The sequence below is a fragment of the Symphalangus syndactylus genome, chromosome 4 (assembly GCF_028878055.3).
Source record: "Symphalangus syndactylus isolate Jambi chromosome 4, NHGRI_mSymSyn1-v2.1_pri, whole genome shotgun sequence".
NCBI classification, from domain to species: domain Eukaryota; kingdom Metazoa; phylum Chordata; class Mammalia; order Primates; family Hylobatidae; genus Symphalangus; species Symphalangus syndactylus.
Genome location: NC_072426.2, coordinates 157,423,586 through 157,441,193, shown reverse-complemented (window position 1 = coordinate 157,441,193; position 17,608 = coordinate 157,423,586). Strand labels below are relative to the sequence as shown.

General features: G+C 41.1%; 1 protein-coding gene across 9 annotated transcripts in view; it reads left to right on the top strand.

The window, feature by feature from the left end:
• The window catches only part of ENPP6 (ectonucleotide pyrophosphatase/phosphodiesterase 6), a 213,052-nt gene that overhangs the window by 18,325 nt on the left and 177,119 nt on the right, over positions 1-17,608 (top strand). For 4 of the 9 annotated variants that reach the window (XM_063637758.1, XM_063637757.1, XM_063637753.1 and 1 more), the window contains one exon: positions 9,805-9,895. The exons of the other annotated variants lie outside the window; for them this stretch is intronic. The gene's annotated coding sequence lies outside the window, so the exon portion shown is untranslated. The remainder of the gene's footprint in view (positions 1-9,804; positions 9,896-17,608) is intronic. 9 annotated transcript variants of the gene reach the window in all.

Below are 17,608 nucleotides of genomic sequence, written 5' to 3'. Positions count from 1 at the left end.
AAAGGTCAGATGATTGAAGCTTATACAGCATCCTGAGCTACAGAAAGGAATAGGAGCTTGGGGCTTCCGAGGGCAGGTGGTGACACAAGTTGAGTGAGGGTGAGGGGAGGCAATGTAAGATGAATAAAGATTATTTTGTTAGGCAGATAGAAAGTCTCTCAGGTGATAGGGTGGGAGCAGTAGCCTCAGCACTTTGGGAGGCCAAGGCAGGAGGATCACCTGAGGTCAGGAGTTCAAGATCAGCCTTGCCAACATGGTGAAACCCCATCTCTACTAAAAATACAAAAATTAGCTGGGTGTGGTGGCGCCCACCTATAGTCCCAGCTACTCAGGAGGCTGAGGTAGGAGAATCATTTGAACCTAGGAGATGGAGATTGCAGTGAGCCCAGATCGTGCCCTTGCACTCCAGCCTGGTGATAGAGCAAGACTCTGTCTCAAAAAAACAAAACAAAACAAAACAAAACAAAAAAGTCTCTCAGGTAATAAAAATTGTCAGGAGCAGGCGTCTTCCTGATACAGATACTTTTACTAATGTAGATTTCCTTTATAAAGGCAAATTTCTTTTACCAAAGGGCAAGAGCCACTCCTGTGTCTGCAGTTTCTCAGAATCATCAGCTCAAAATATGCCAAAGAAGTATATTTTGGGGTGGCATATCCTGGTCTCTATTGGGAGGGATATTTTGGGGCGGTGTGTCCTGAGGCCTAACAATATTGAGTGACCGATAATTCCAACTTTTGATAATTCTATTTTTTATGCCTACCACTCTTCAGTGAAGTTCCTTGTTTCCTTTTGGGGTGTGTGTTTGTGTGTGTGTATGTGTGTGTGTGTATGTGTGTGTGTGTGTGTGTCTTTAGGCTCCTATTCCTTGGAATTTTATGTGTGAGGATTCTTTGGCTCTCAAGTTCAAGGTGAATTTCTTAAGGGAAGGCAGGCACCTGTGGGACCATCAACTAAGGGTAATCTAAGGCAGGGGTGCCCAATCCCTGGGCCATGGACCAGTACCTATCCATGGCCTGTTAGGAACGAGGCCACACAGAAGGAGGTGAGTGGTGGGCAAGTGAGCATTACCGCCTGACCGCCGCCTCCTGTCAGATCAGCGCAGCATTAGATTCTTGTAAAAGTGCGAACCCTATTGTGAACTGCACATGTGAAGGATCTAAGTTGAGAGCTCCTTATGAGAATCTAACTAATGCCTGATGATCTGAGGTGGAACAGTTTTATCCCAAGCCATTCCTACCCCCATCCTGGGCCATGGAAAAATTGTCTTCCATGAAACTGGTCCCTGATGCCGAAAAGATTGGAGACCACTGATCTAAAGCCACGTTCTCCTCCTGAGGTTTATTTGACAACATGGTAATGTGAATTGGGGTTCAAACTCACCTGAGAGCTGGCTTGTGATATGGAATTCTCAGGGGACTTTTCATCCTTCAGGCATCCAGTCATTCCACGTTAAGGCAGGCGGTTTTCCTTTCTTGTCTTCTCATGGTGACTGTTGTTGATGATGGTGTGAGGTGTGTGTGTGTGTGTGTGTGTTCCTTTTTGGTGGTGATGATTTCTAGAATGCTACCTTTATGATTTTATAAGATTCCCCATCTTTAGCTGGCCTACGATTTGTCTCTTGTTCCCTGCCAGGAGTGAAACTTTAAAAAGCAAACCTCTAGGTGATCAGCTTAACAAGTGTTTTCCTGTTGAGAACTGATGTTAGTGCTCTGATCACTCTGGTTTCTTTTCTTTCTTTCTTTTTTTTTTTTTTTTGAGACGGAATCTCACTCTGTCACCAGGCTGGAGTGCAGTGGCACAATCTCAGCTCACTGCAACCTCTGACTCCCTGGTTCAAGTGATTCTCCTGCCTCAGCCTCCCGAGTAGCTGGGATTACAGGCACATGCCACCACGCCCAGCTAATTTTTGTATATTTAGTAGAGATGGGGTTTCATAATGTTGGCCAGGATGGTCTCGATCTCCTGACCTTGTGCTCTACCTGCCTTGGCCTCCCAAAGTGCTGGGATTGCAGGCGTGAGCCACCACACCCGGCCCACTCTGGTTTCTTGTGTTCACTTGATTTCAGCCTCCAATGATTGTTTTCTTTATTGACAGCTTATTAATGCATATAACAATTATCTTAAAGAAACCACTCAGCATTTTACTTGTTTTAGCCAGCAGGTCAGTCTTGGTATTTAATTCATCACATTCCTGGAAATGACATCCCCATTTGACTTTCAAAAAGTTTTATTTACTATACTGGATTTTTCTATAACCCAATTTAAAATTAAACTTCAGTTGCTAGTAGTACACATTGAGTTGGAGTATATGTTCTCTGTGATGTATGTATCTAGCTCTTTTATAACTTAAGATCTGAGAGTGTTGCACAAATTTTACATAATGACAGCATTTGGTGTTTAAAAACAGTCACTATTTTCAATACAATGAACTGTTTCTGTAGTAAATTTGTATTTGCAAATTGCCTCAATCCGTGTATCTTTTCAGAGGATGGCTCCCAATAACTAGATGTTACGGCCCAGCCTCTTGCAATCAGGGGACAGCTTGGGTCAAACCAAGACCAAACTCTTTTGGTTGAATAAACATGGGCCGAGAGAGTGTATTTGTAGGTGATGTGGGCCACTTCTGGCTCCACTTGAATTAATTCAAGCAGATGTGTAATTGGCATCCTTAAAGTTTCTCAAGGGAGGAAACTGGAGCCCACTTTCTGGAATCCACTGGTGAAACCCTGGAGAGGAAAGAGGTACTTGGTGTGGCTTGGCAGCTAGTAGCCTTAGTATGTGGTGGTGGTAGAAAGATCAGAGTCTCACTCAGACCCCCTCATGAAAAAGGAGATTTACTGAAAAAATGACATGGGCTAGAAATGGAGTCGGCAAAGATCCAAGGCAAAAGTAGTCCTGGCTGCACCCTTCTTCTCTATGTTATGGATAGTCTCTCCACATACATCTGTTTCTCTTTCTTCATTTGCTCCTCTCTGCCGTCTTAATTCCTCTGCTTTTTTGTGGTTTCTGCTTCTTTGCAGCTTCAGCTCACATATGTCTTTATGTCTAACATGGATCCAAGTTCCAGTTCCCAGAAGAGAGAATTTGATGGTGATGGCTCATGGAATCCTATGAGGATCCTATCCTCCTCACACAGTTGGATGGGCTACTCTTGGATCAGTGGACCACGCTCACCCAATCAGCTGTGGCTAAGCCCCCAGAAAATAGCCAAATAACACAAAATGGCTACCATAGAGTTTTCTCTGCAGTAGAGGTTCAAGGCTGAGCATGCCTACGTGGAAGAGAATACTTAGAAGGTGATTGGGCTGTCTTAAGAGTGGCCAAATGCCTGTCACTGAGATTTAAATGAATATCCTACAAAACAAAGATAGTTGGTAATTTTGTCCTGACAGCCACGTACGTGATTATTATTTTCCAGATTAGCAACTCCTTCCTTTCCTGTACTTGTTTCTAGGCACTCTTACCTTCTTAGTTTCCCATGACATGGCATCTCACTGGGATATAGGCAGGGCCTGCCCATTCTAACCATGCTTTACATAGACAAGGCCTAACCAAGCCCTATGGACTAATAGCAAAGTATATATCCTTACCTGATCCATTTAGAATCTTCTAAGCACCAAGTTTATGCTCCTATCCACCATTATTCTGGAATCCAAAAAGCTCTGAAGGTACTTCTGGTTTCCAGTTCTGCATGTACAGAACTTAGAAATCACTGCTCTGGCCAGGTGCAGTGGCTCATGCCTGTAATCCCAACACTTTGGGAGACTGAGGTGAGAGGATTGCTTGAGCTCAGGGGTTTGAGACCAGCATGGTCAACATAGTGAGACCTCATCTCTACAAAAAATTGAAAAGAAGTTAGCTTGGCATGATGGTTTGTGCCTACAGTCCTAGCTACTTGGGAGAATGAGGTAAGAAGAGTTCTGGAGACTAGAAGTCTGAGGCTGCAGTGAGCTATGATCATGTACTGCACTCCGGCCTGGGTGACAGAGCAAGACCCTGTCTCAAAACAAACGAACAAACAAACAAATAAAAAACAAGAAGAAGAAAGAAAAGAAATCATGACTCTATTCACTCTATCCTAACAACACCTGAAAACCTGAACAGACTAAAAAAATCAGCAACTCTTCTTGGATCCATAAGCTAGTGGAGGACACAGGGCAAATGGCTGCCCCCAAGATTGGAGAGACAGATAGGAAATACAGGGAGTTACAGCTTACGAGAGTAGACTCATGAGCAGAGACCACCTTGGGAACTGGTTTTGTGGTAGGGAAATATGAACTGTAATTGACAAATGTTGGAGACTCAGTGTGGACAAGCTAGGAGTTAAAAACTGCAAGCAGACCCAGTCATCAGGTGACCATGCCCCCAACCACTTTCACGAATTTTACCTCCAAGAGCCCTACCAAGTTCTCACAGTAGATAATGGAGAAAAATCCTCTCGTTCTCTGGCAGAAGGAAAGGAAAAGGTACCATTTTGAAATATGCCAGAGCACTCTGTTCTTCTTCACAAGGCCCGGCCTCAGGGGAAACTACTTAACCAGACCCTCACCTGCTGGGGTATGACCAGAGCCTAACTGACCCAGAGGAAGGGAAACAATCAACTTTAGTCGGCTCTAGCTTTCCACATGGGAGAAAACAATACTGAACTCCAGCCCACTCTAGCCATCCTGTCCCACCTATGGGAGAAGAAAAAAATGGAGAAACACAGTCCAAAGCATATGCTCACTAAAGGACCGAGACCTAATCTTAGGTCTATAGAACGTCTCCTCCACACATACACACCTCTCCACCACATCACTAAAGGCCTGTTTACAGCAGCTCCTTTTACCTGCTACATCATGTCTGGCTACTAAGAAAAAATTACAAGGCCTACTAAAAGGCAAAAGACACAACTTGAAAAGATAGAGTAAGCATCAGAACCAGGCATGGCAGGGATGTTGGAATTCTCAGATTGAAAATTTAGAACAATATGATGAATTTGCTAAGGACTGTAATGAATAAAGTAGACAGCATGCAAGAACAGATGGGTGATGTAAGCAGAGAGATGAAAATCCTAAGGGAGGCCAAGGCAGGCGGATCACGAGGTCAGGAGATCGGGACCCTCCTGGCTAACACGGTGAAACCCTGTCTCTACTAAAAATACAAAAAATTAGCTAGGCGAGGTGGTGGGCGCCTGTAGTCCCAGCTACTCAGGAGGCTGAGGCAGGAGAATGGCGTGAACCCCAGGGGGCGGAGCCTGCAGTGAGCCGAAATTGCGCCACTGCACTCCAGCCTGGGCGACAGCGAGACTCCATCTCAAAAAAAAAAAAAAAAAAAAAAAATTATAGAGATCAAAAGCACTCTAACAGAAATGAAGAATCCCTTCGATGGGCTTATTGATAGACTGAACATAGCCGAGAAAAGAATTTCTGAGCTTGAGGATAACTTGAAAGAAACCTCCAAAACTGAAAAACAAAGCGAATCAAGACTGAAAAAAGCAGAATAAAGTATCCAAGAACCGTGGAACAACTACCAGAGTTTTAACGTGTGTAATGAGCATATCAGAAAGATAAGAAAAAAGGAACAAAAGAAATATTTGAAACGATAACGATGGAAAATTTCCACCAAATGAATATCAGATCCAAACAACAAATCCTAACAATCCCAGAGAACACCAAACAGTAAAAATGCCAAAAAATACCCTCCATATAGGCATATCATTTTCAAACCATGAAAATTTAAACATAAAGAAAACATTCTGAAAGAAGCCAGAGGAAAAATACACCTAACCTATAGAAAAACAAAGATAAGAATGACATTGGACTTCTCCTCAGAAATCATGCAAGCAAAAAGAGTGGAGTGAAATATTTAGTGTTGTGAGAGAGAGAGAGAGAGAGAAAAAAAAGCTAGAATTCTGTACCCTGTGAAATTATCCTTCAAAAGTGAAAGAGTAATAAAGACTTTCTCAGACAAACAAAAATTGAGAAGTTTTTTTGCCAGTAGACCTGCTTTGCAAAACTGTTAAAAGAAGTTCTTTAGAGGGAAAGAAAATATGTCAGAAATTTGGAGTCACATAAAGAAAGGGAGAGCATCAAAGATAAAGTAAGTAGAGATAAAATAAAAACCTGTGGCCAGGTGCAGTGACTCACGCCTGTAATCCCAGCACTTTGGGAAGCCAAGGCTGGTGGATCACTTGAGGTCAAGAGTTTGAGACCAGCCTGAACAACAACATGGTGAAACCCCATCTCTACTAAAAATACAAAAAACTTAGCCACATGTGGTGGCACGTGTCTGTAATCCCAGCTACTTGGGAGGCTGAGACAGTAGAATCACTTGAACCCAGGAGGTGGAGGTTGCAGTGAGCCGAGATCGTGCCATTGCACTCCAGCCTGGGTAACAGAATGAGACTTCGTCTCAAAACAAACAAACAAACAAACCCCCCCAAATTTTTATTTGTATTTATTTTCAATTGATCTAACAGAAACTGTTGAAAATAATAATAATGTATTTGATGATGTATGCTTATGAATATCTTATATATGTACATACACCTATATATTATTATGCATTTTATATATAAGTAGATTTAATAAAAGCAATGAAACCAGAAACAGGAACGAGGAATGTGGATTATTTTGTTATAATAAGGTAGTCGCATGCCCCATGAAGTGGAATACTGTTATTTGAAAGTGGACTTGGATTCAGTGTAAGTGTATATTGTAAAGTCTAGGGCAGCCACTAAAAGAAGTAAAAAAAGAAGTATAGATGATATGCTAAGAAAGGAGAGTAAACACAGTCATATAAAATGTTCAACTAAAACTACAAAAGGCGGGAAAAGAGTGAACAACAAAAATAGGAACAAAGAACAAGGGCAACAAATATTAACAGAAAACAGTAACCAATATGGTAGACATTAATCCAACTATATAAAAATATCACTTTAAACATCAATGATCCAAATCCACCAAATAAAAGACAGAGACAGAGTGGTGTTAGTAAACAAGCCCATCTCTATATTGTCCACAAGAAACCCACTTTAAAGATAAAGACATATATAAATTAAAATTAAGTGAATGGAGAAAAGTGTATCATGCTAACAAATCAAAAGAAAGCAGGGTAGCTATATCAAAGACAAAGAAGGCATTGTATAGGGTCAGTTCTAAAAGAATACATAACAATCCTTAGCATGCATACATCTAACAACAGGGTACCAAACTATGTGAGACAAAAGCTGATAGAACTGCAAGGAGAAATAGATAAATTCACTATCATGGGTGGAGACTTTAAAACCCCTCTATCATAAATGGACAGATCCAACAGGCAAAAAATCAATAAAGATGACATACTTGATATCATCAATCAATTGAATATATGTATAGGCTACTTCATCCAACACCAGCAGAATGTCCATTCTTCTCAAGGTTACATAGAACATTCAGCAAGGTAAATCACATTCTGGGCCCTAAAACAAACTTAACAAATTTAAGCAAATAGAAATCATACAATGTCTGCTCTCAGACCACAGCGGAATTAAACTAAAACTCAGTAACATACAGATAATTGGAAAATTTCCAAATATGTGGACATTAACACACTTCTAAATAACACGAGTCAATGAAGATATCTCAAGAGAAATTTCAAAATGTTTTGAACTAAATGAAAAGGAGAACATGACTTATCAAAATTTGTGGGATGCAACAAAACAGTCCTTAGAGGGAAATGTAATGAATATACTAGGAAAGAAGAAAGATCTAAAATCAATTGTCTAAGTTTTCACTTTAGGAAATTAGGGAAGAAAAAGAGCAAATTAAATTCAAAGTAAGTAGAAGTAAAGAAATCATAAGATTAAAGGCAGAAATCAATGAAATGGAAAATAAGAAATTTATAATAGAGAAGACCAATAAAGCAAAAAACTGGTTCTTTGGAAAGATCAACAAAATTAATAAGCCTCTAGCCAGGTTAACTATGAAAAAAAAGAAAGAGGACACAAATTATTACTATCAGAAATGAAATAAGGGACTTCACTGCAGTCCAGGAGCAAACAAGATGCGGCAGTTCTTTGTCAAGGCATTTTCAGTTTACATGCTACTACATTTTTCCTTCATATTGCACATTTTAAATGTAAACTCAAACATATTCCTTTGACTAACCATTTTTTCCAGTTTTCTTTACAAATCACTAAGCAGGTTTTATTGGTTTTAAATGAGTTTTTACATTTCAACTCTCTTATAATTATTAAATAATCCATCTTACTTCCCTCTACATACTTGATGATTTTTATTTATCTGCCAAAGACATAAAGAAAGAACGTTAGGTCATTTGTACCAGAGACTTTGAGCCAGGACTCAGAATTGCTCATTCTTGATGGCTGTGCTGAGATCACTTCCCCAGTCCTAGTTTGAAGATAAAGTTCCTTTGTTCCTTGGATTATGGTTTATATTAGGTTAATGTCCCTCCTTTTTCTGATTTATATGATGAAGTGATTGCTTAAAGATGGCAGGTCTTCCAGAGTCCTGATCTTGACAAATGGTACCACTCCATCATTTAAGGCAGAACCTTGGGAGTCACCCAAGACCATTTCCTCTCCCTTACCACCCACATGTTCAATTAATCTCCAAGGCCTCCTGATTTTTTAAAAATAAAATTATGTTTCTGGCCTATAGAAAATCAGAGCGCATAATATTAATAACATCATTGAACCAACACTCACATTTGTGAAATGGTAACATTTTTAATATATATATATGTGTGTGTATATATATATACATATATATACACACATTATATATGTGTGTGTGTATACATAAATACACACACACATATATATACCTACACACACACACTTTGTTTTTTAAAGTAAATAGAACATTATAGACAAAGTTGAAGCCCCCAGTTCTAATTTTTGGTGTTTATAATTTTCATAATGTTTGTACAATTATTATAGAGAAGCCCCCAATTCTAATTTTGGTATTTATAATTTTCATGGTGTTTGTACTGTTATTATAGAGAGTATTGGGCTGCGTGTTTACATGTTAATATTTTATAGTGCATGCATCCATCTGCAGCTTGTTTTTTATCTCACTTAACATTGGTCTTGAGATTATTCAAGAACGAGACACTTAAGTCTAGTTCATTCTCTTAAACAGATGTATAGTGTTCCATTATATAAATACTGATGTCATTTATTGATACCCTTGTTAATTGACATTTGGATTATTTCTAGTTTTTTGCTATTACAAACACTGCTGCAATAAATCTCCATGTGCCTGTCTCCTTGTGCAAGCGAATATATGAGAGCTTCTCTGGGGCACAGTGGACTGTGGTGTGCCAAGATTTTTATCTCCTCCACTGATGGGACAGTGGGTGGGGCCAGAGATACAGAGTGGAGTCTACCATTTTTATAGTGTCTACTATGGGGTCAGACACCATCTGTAAATGACCTTGCTTTACATAAATTAACTCAGTCGGGCCGGGCACGGTGGCTCACGCTTGTAATCCCAGCACTTTGGGAGGCCGAGGCGGGCGGATCACGAGGTCAGGAGATCGAGACCACGGTGAAACCCCGTCTCTACTAAAAATACAAAAAAAAAATTAGCCGGGCGTGGTGGCGGGCGCCTGTAGTCCCAGCTACTCGGAGAGGCTGAGGCAGGAGAATGGCGTGAACCCGGGAGGCGGAGCTTGCAGTGAGCCGAGATCGCGCCACTGCACTCCAGCCTGGGCGACAGAGCGAGACTCCGTCTCAAAAAAAAAAAAAAAAAAATTAACTCAGTCAATATCCATGATAACTCTGTGGGAAAGACACCAATGTTATCTCCATTTTACAGACAAAGAAGCTGAAGCACAGGAAGCAATTAAATAACTTGACCAGAGTAAGCCATTTTTAAGTGTCAGAAGCAGACTGCGGTGCTCCTCTAGGTAAGTACCCGGGAATGGAATTGCTAGGTACAGGAGTAAGTGTGGCCTCAACTTTACTAGATAATGCCACATTGCTCTTCAGAAAGGCGTTATTAATTTACAGTCCCAGCAGCACTATGTCAGAGCTTCTTGTGCCAATCTGATGGAGGAGAAAATGGTGTCTTTGTTGTTTGCATTTGATTTTCCTTGATTTACTAGGAGGTTGAATATCTTTTTGGAAGGCCTTTGGCTGTTCATATTTTCTGATTCTGTTGCTTGACTGTTCATATTCGTTGCCCTTTCTCTTACCTTTTTCCTTATTGATTTTGGTGAGTTTATTACATACTCTGGTTACTAAGCCTCTGTGTTCTATTTTTTTGCATATATCTCCTCTCAGTTGTCAAGAAAAACTGATGTACTGAGCTATAGTTCAAATAATATGAGAGACACTATTTTAATTTTAAATTTACTTTTTTAACAAGAAAAAATGCCTATAAGCCATGTTCTATTTCTGAGAATATCTGTACCATCTTTTTATATACTGTCTGAGCAAATTAGAATGACATCAGTGTCAGACATCAGAAGAGGTTAATGACTCATCTTCCCACGGAGGGTGAGTGTGGCCAAACTTCTCTGAAAGTTACAGCTTGTATCTGCAAGTGAACGGCTTTCTACAGCACTCACGGTTTCCATTAACAAGATTTTTTTTGTTTTTGGTCACAGGACTATAAACTATTTGTCACAGGAACAAATAGATTGATACTACAGAAAATCTTTTAGCCTGCTTTAGTAAAGAGAGTAGAAACTTTCCTAGGGCAAGATGCTGAGTGAGCATTTAATATGATAGTAGGTTGCATTTGAAACAACATTTTCTCCTAGCTTCTAAACAAAGGGCAATTGTTACTCAATTGTTTTGTATTCTCAAGGTTTCTGTTACTGATGACTAGGCTTCTGGTTTCAATTTAATGTTTTTTAGCTTTTAATTTTGAACATATTTTAGGTGTACTAAAAATTTACAAAAGTAATGCAGAGTCTCCCATAAACCTTTTACCCACCTAACCCCAAAGTTAACATCGTACATAACCATAGTACCAAAACTAAGAAATTAACATTGGTACAATACTATTAACTAAACCACAGACTTTATTTGAATTTGCTCATGTTTTCCTTACTGCCTCTTCCTGTTCTAGCACCCTCTCCAGGACTCCACATTACATTTAGTTGCCATTTCTCCCTAGTTGCCTCTGGCTTCTTGGTCTACCCTTGTTTTTTATGACCCTGACAATCTTTTTTGCTTTTTTTTGAGACGGAGTCTCGCTCTGTCGCCCAGGCTGGAGTGCAGTGGCGCAATCTCGGCTCACTGCAAGCTCCGCCTCCCGGGTTTGTCCGGCATTTCCCCTTGATTACGTGGGAGTTCGGAATTTTTGGAAAGAACATCACAGAACAAAGTGCCCCTCACACCTCACTATGAGAAGAGGAATGTGACATCTACATGACACCACAGGTGGTATTAACCTTCGTCATCTGGTTAGTGTCGTGTTTGCCAGGTTTTTCCACTGCACAGTTGCTATTTTTCCCTTTCCCCATTCTATTCTTTGGAAATGAGTCTCTAGCTCTGTCCCACCCTCAGTGGAGAGGAGTGGGGATTGAGCTCCTTCTCCTGGCTGGGGAGCATCTACATATATTGTTCGAAGTTCTTTTGTGAGGAAGATCTGTCACTTCTCGCTTGTGTGCATATTTATTTTTTTATTCCATGGTTTATTGTGCCAGTGTAGACTTGTATATCTATTTTATACTTCGGGTCATGGTCCAATGTTCTGTTGTCTACGTGGTGGTTCCAGTGATTTCAGCTTTGGTTAGTGAGGGCTCTCCTAGCTTGGCTCCTGGGTCCCTTTGACACACCCCCCATCCTTTGGAGTTTCGAATGCTTCCTTATTTTTTGGTTCTCTCAATAATTTTGGCATCCACCCATAGGTGCTGTCTGCGCAGTTATTTCTGTAGAGTTCTAGTGGCGATTTTTCTATTTCTCCCTCTCAATTTCATCAAGATAACTAAAGATATTTAGCATATAGTCTATCCGAGAGATTTGGGTTTGAATTTCAGTTCCAGCACTTCAAGCTATCTGCTATTAGGGTTCTCTGAACCATGATTTCCTTTGTGTCAGAAGGCAAAGTGTAAAACTGTTTCTATACTCATAATACTTCTGATACCAGGTATGTGGGGGTTTTATCTATTCCCCACAACCAAGCAAATTTGCAGTTCTCTGTAGACACCAAAATTGGGTGTCCTATAATTTAATGAGTTTGATACTTACTCCCGGGAGTTAGTGGAGACCCCACAGGCTCAGTCCCAGAAGACTTCCCTGTACTTCAGACACCAACCAAAAGTCTCAGGTTACTTCTTGCACTTATGGCTGACATTGTAAATTGAGGGTTCCCATGACCCCCTCCTCACATTCAGTAATTTACTGTAACAGCTCACAGAACTCAGGGAAACACTCCACTTACTATTACTGGTTTATTATAAAGGATGCAGTTTGGAAACAGCCAAATGGAAGAGATGCACAGGGCAAGGAGAGGGGTGCAGAGCCTCATGCGTGACCCCTCTGCGGGCACCATTCTCCCAGCAACTCTAAGTGTTTACCCACCCAGAAGCTCTCTGAACTCCGTTGTTAAGAGGTTTTATGGAAGTCCCATTACGTAGGCACGGTTGATGAAGTCACTGGCCACTGGTGATTAACTCAGTCTCCAGGTCCTCTCCCCACCTGGCAGTCCAGAAGGTGGGGCTGAAAGTTCCAACCCTCCAATCACTGGGTTGGCTCCCGTGGCAAACAGCCCCACCCTCCAAGAGTCACCTTATTAGCATAAACTCAGGTATGGTGGAAAGGAGCTTATTAAGGGTAACAAAAATAGCTCCTCTCACCCAGGAAAGTCCAAGAGTTTTTAGGAGCTCTGTGCCAGGAACTGGGGACAAAATCTTGCACTGTCCCACTCCACCAGCCTGGGAAGGGAATTTTCCCTTTGGCACTGATACACTATCTGTCCTCTAGTCACTTAATAGGTATCTGAGTTATCAGATCAAAAAAACATGGTATATATAGGGTTCCGTACTACCTGTGGTTTTAGGCATCCACTGGGGGTCTTGGAACGTATCCCCTGAGGATGAAGGGGAGAGCTGTATTATTATTATTATTGCTTCAACCAGCACTGTTGTCACCTCCGTACTTCTTCCAGAGCCTGCTTTCTAAAATGCAAATCCGATGATGACACAGTATTGTTCAGAGTAACTCCTTGCTGCCTGTTATTGCCAGCAATGGTTCCTAAGCCTGACTTTTGATCAAAATCATATGAGGAACTTAGATAGATAGATAGATAGATAGATAGATAGATAGATAGATAGATGCCCAGTCTTAGTCCAGACCTTATTGACTTGAATTTTGGTGGGAGAGGGGGGTTCTCAGCCTTTATCTGTCCTGGAGAGAGGTGACAGCAGGGGTCTGTGCAGCAGGAATGAGCCTGGGAACCCTGTAAAGGCTGACAGCTGGTCCCACCCAGTGACGACTCACAGCAATAAAGAGAAGACTCTGGTTCCCACCATGAAGTAGCCAATATGATGCCCAAATGTGAGATGAGGAGTCTGAAGAACTGTTTCTAGCTATTCCACTTAGTGGCCGTGCATTCCTGTTTAGTCAGTTGGAAGGTAGCTATCTTTTATATAAGGAATGTGTTCTTAGAAGCCTTGTTCAATTTAAAACATACACAAATAAAGACTATTATCCTAATAGGAATCAATATTAACTGTGTATTTATAAACCTAGTGTTAAATCAAGTTTAGCCTAAAGCTGCCTCCTTACATATTTTAAATTCGGCCTAAAGGTTTCTCTGTATACAGTGAGCCGTAACCTAAATGAAGGTGTAAACAGATTGTAACCTACTGTTAAAAGAAAAACCTTAGCCAAATTAAATTTAAAAGAGTTTAATTGAGCAAAGAACAATTCGTGAATCAGGCAGGCTCCTGAGCCACAGTAGGCTCAGAGATTCCAACACAGCCACATGGCGGAAGAAGATTTATGGACAGAGAAAGGAAAGTGACTCGGAGAAAACAGAAGTGAGGTGCAGAAACTGCCGATTGATTATAGCTCGGTGTTTGCCTTATTTGAACATGGTTTGAACAATTGGCCATATTTGATTGGCCGAAACTCGGTGATTGGCACAAGAGTTGGTTACAGTCTGTTTACAACTCTATTTAGGTTACAATTCATGATGTACAGAGAAACCTTTAGGCCAAACTTAAAGCAGGTAAGGAGGCAGCTTCAGGCTAAACCTGATTTAACACTAGGTTTATGAATACACAGTTAATACTGATTCCTATTAGGATAATAGTCTTTATTTGTGCATGTTTTAAATTGAACAAGGCTTCTAAGAACACATTCCTTATATAAAAGATAGCTACCTTCCAACTGACTAAATATGAATGCACGGGCACTAAGTGGAATAGCTAGAACCAGTTCTTCGGACTCCTCATCTCACATTTGGGCATCATATTGGCCACCTCATGGTGGGAACCAGGGTCTTCTCTTTATTGCTGTGAGTCAAAAGGTATCAACTGTTCAAAACGTGTTCAAGTAAATCAAACGCTGATCTGTAACCAATGTGGCTGTTTGTGTCCCTCACTTCTGTTTTCTGTACATCACTTTTCTTTTTCTGCCCGTAAGTCTTCTTCCCCCACCTAGATGCACTGGATTCTCTCTGAGCCTACTGTGGCTCAGGAGGCTGCCCAATTGGCGAATCATTCTTTGTTCAGTTAAACTCTGTTAAACTTAATTTGGCTAAGGTTTTTCTTTTAACACTAGAATGACTGTTGTGAACACTTTCTCTACTACTTCGTTTCACCTTGAACTCTGATACTTTGCAGAATGTGCTCCTCTTAATTAACAGTCTGGGACAACATGGTACTTGTGTATGCCCATCTTCTTAGCACTTTAACACACAGAATTTCTATTTCAAAGTTGATTTTCCGAGTACATTTTCTTTTCAGCAGTAGCATGAGCCCCACCAATAAACACATAGATGGCATTATTAATATAAAAAGAATTTTAAATTATAATGTCACTGTGTATTAAAATATTAGTGTTCCATTGTCTATGAGGTAAACTACTTAAACTACTTCAGAATAGAAAGTGTAATTTATATGTTATATTAGTCAGAGTTCTCTTGAGGGACAGAACTAACAGGATAAATGTTACATAAAGGGGAGTTTATTAAGGAGTACTGACTCACACGATCACAAGGTGAAGGCCCACAATAGTCCATCTGCAAGATGAGGAACAAGGAAGCCAGTCCGAGTCCCAAAACCTCAGAGGTAAGAAAGCTGACGGTTCTCTCTTCAATCTGTGGCCAAAGGCCCCAGAGCCCCTGGCAAACCACTGAGTCCAAAAGTCCAAGAGTCCAAAAGCTGAAGAACTTGGACTCTGATGTTCTAGGGCAGGAAGCATCTAGCACAGGGGAATGATGAAGGCTGGAAGACTCAGCCAGTCAAGTCCTCCCACCTTCTCCTGCCTGCTTTATTCTAGCCATGCTGGCAGCTGATTAGATGGTGCCCACCCAGATTGAGGGTGGGTCTGCCTCTTCCAGTCCACTGCCTCAAATGTTAATCTCCTTTGGCAACACCCTCACAGATACACCCAGGAACAATACTTTGCATCCTTCAGTCCAATCAAGCCGACACTCAATATGAACCGTCACATATGGGTACATAAATTACCTTTCATCTATACTCCGGGGTAATTACTCAGCATTTGAACAGAGATTTATAATCAGAGGTGGTTAAAGAAAATGTTTTCTATTTTATTATAATAGATACTAAGTCTTCATTAGCTAGCATAAGGCATTTTAGAAATAATTTTCCACAGATAAAATAAGTGGTGTTCAAAAAATACAGTCACCTAAAAAGACTGAATGGATCCCAGGACCTTGCTTGGTTGAAGTATCAGAATCAGGCCAGATTCTATGGGGGTGGGGCCCACATCCAAAACTCATGCCCTCTGGGCACCCTGTGTAGCAGAGGACTCTGTCATAAGTTCTATCTCAAGGTTGGCTGATCTCAGAGTTCATGCAGGAAACTTGATTGTTGCCTGAGGACAGAAAGAGGAGATCTCACCAAGCTAAGGAGAACAGGTATGCAACTGTTTGTGTAATAAAGCACTGGACTGGCCTTTGTCCCTAATTCCTGGGAGAGATACTCTGAGTCCTCGGAATTTCCTGAATAATAGGGGCATCTTTGTTATTCATGAGGCTTTTTGGATTGCATCTGATTTACGCTGATGAGACCACTCAGAATGGGAACTGGTCACCAGAAAGACCAACCATGTGATCTCAGGAGGCTAGGACGTTGAGCCAGTCTGATCTCCAGGGAGGGGAGAGGGGCTGGTGACTGAGTCTAATCCTTGATCAATGGTCTGACTAATCATGCCTATGTCAGGAAACCGTAATACAACTCTGGATACAAGCTCAGAGGAACTTTCTGTTTGATAAACACATGGATGTGTCAGGAGGGTGATGCGCTCTGATTTCATGGGAAGACAGTGTGGGATCTCTGTGTTTGGGACCCTCTCAGATCTTGTCCTATGTATCTCTTCATTATGCTGGTCCTGATTTGCAGCCTTTATAACAGAACTATAATTATAAGTCTTGCACCTTCCTGAGTTCCAGGAATTGTTCTGGAGAATTGTCAGGCCTGAGAGGGGTTGTAGGATTTGTAGCTAGTTAGTTGGTCAGGGCACAGGTGGTCTGGAGACCTGGAATTACAGCTGGCATCTGAAATGGAGACAGTCTTGCTGGGAACAGTGCTCCTAACATGAGGAATCTGATATTAACTCCAGATGGTTATTGTCAGAATTGTACTGCAGGACACCCAAACTATCTTTAGCCTGCTTACTAATAAATAGTTGTCCGGTTGGCAGAATATAGCCTTACCTTCATTTTGACAGACCAAGTAGTCTGAGGCCGGGCTTGTATAGCCCATACCTAGCTCTAACCTGGGAGGCTGCCGGTGTCCACCATAACAACCTGACAGTTGCCAAAGGGACAAATTGGCTTAGACCAGCCTCACAACCACACACAGAAATCCCTCCTGGAAGTTCCAGCACCGGAAATAGCAGCATGATTTCTAGGACACTGAAAGTGGGGGCTGGTATTTCTCTTTTCCTGTTCATATGGTGGTAGCTTGTGGCAATAGTATAAAAACATTTTACAATTCACTGGCTTTCAGCTTTGGAATTATGTAGTGTTTTATTTTTTCTGGGGTATTTGAATTCAAAATTTGCTTATACAGTGATTTTATTAAAATTTTTGTGACACTATTTTAAGAAAATAACAGTGAATAAATGCAACCACATTTAATTCTGGATATCAAGGTTTTCATCCATAAACGGAGAGAAAAGTGAGAATGGCCCTACCTTTCATGCACGTCCGTGTGAAGAGACCACCAAACAGGCTGTGTGTGAGCGACATGGCTGTTTATTTCACCTGGGTGCAGGTGGGCTGAGTCCGAAAAGACAGTCAGCAAAGGGTGGTGGATTATCATTAGTTCTTATAGGTTTTGGGATAGGCGGTGGAGTTAGGAGCAATGTTTTGGGGGCAGGGGGTGGGTCTCACAAAGTACATTCTCAGGGGTAGGGAGAATTACAGAGAACCTTCTTAAGGATGGGGGAGATTACAAAGTACCTTCTTAAGG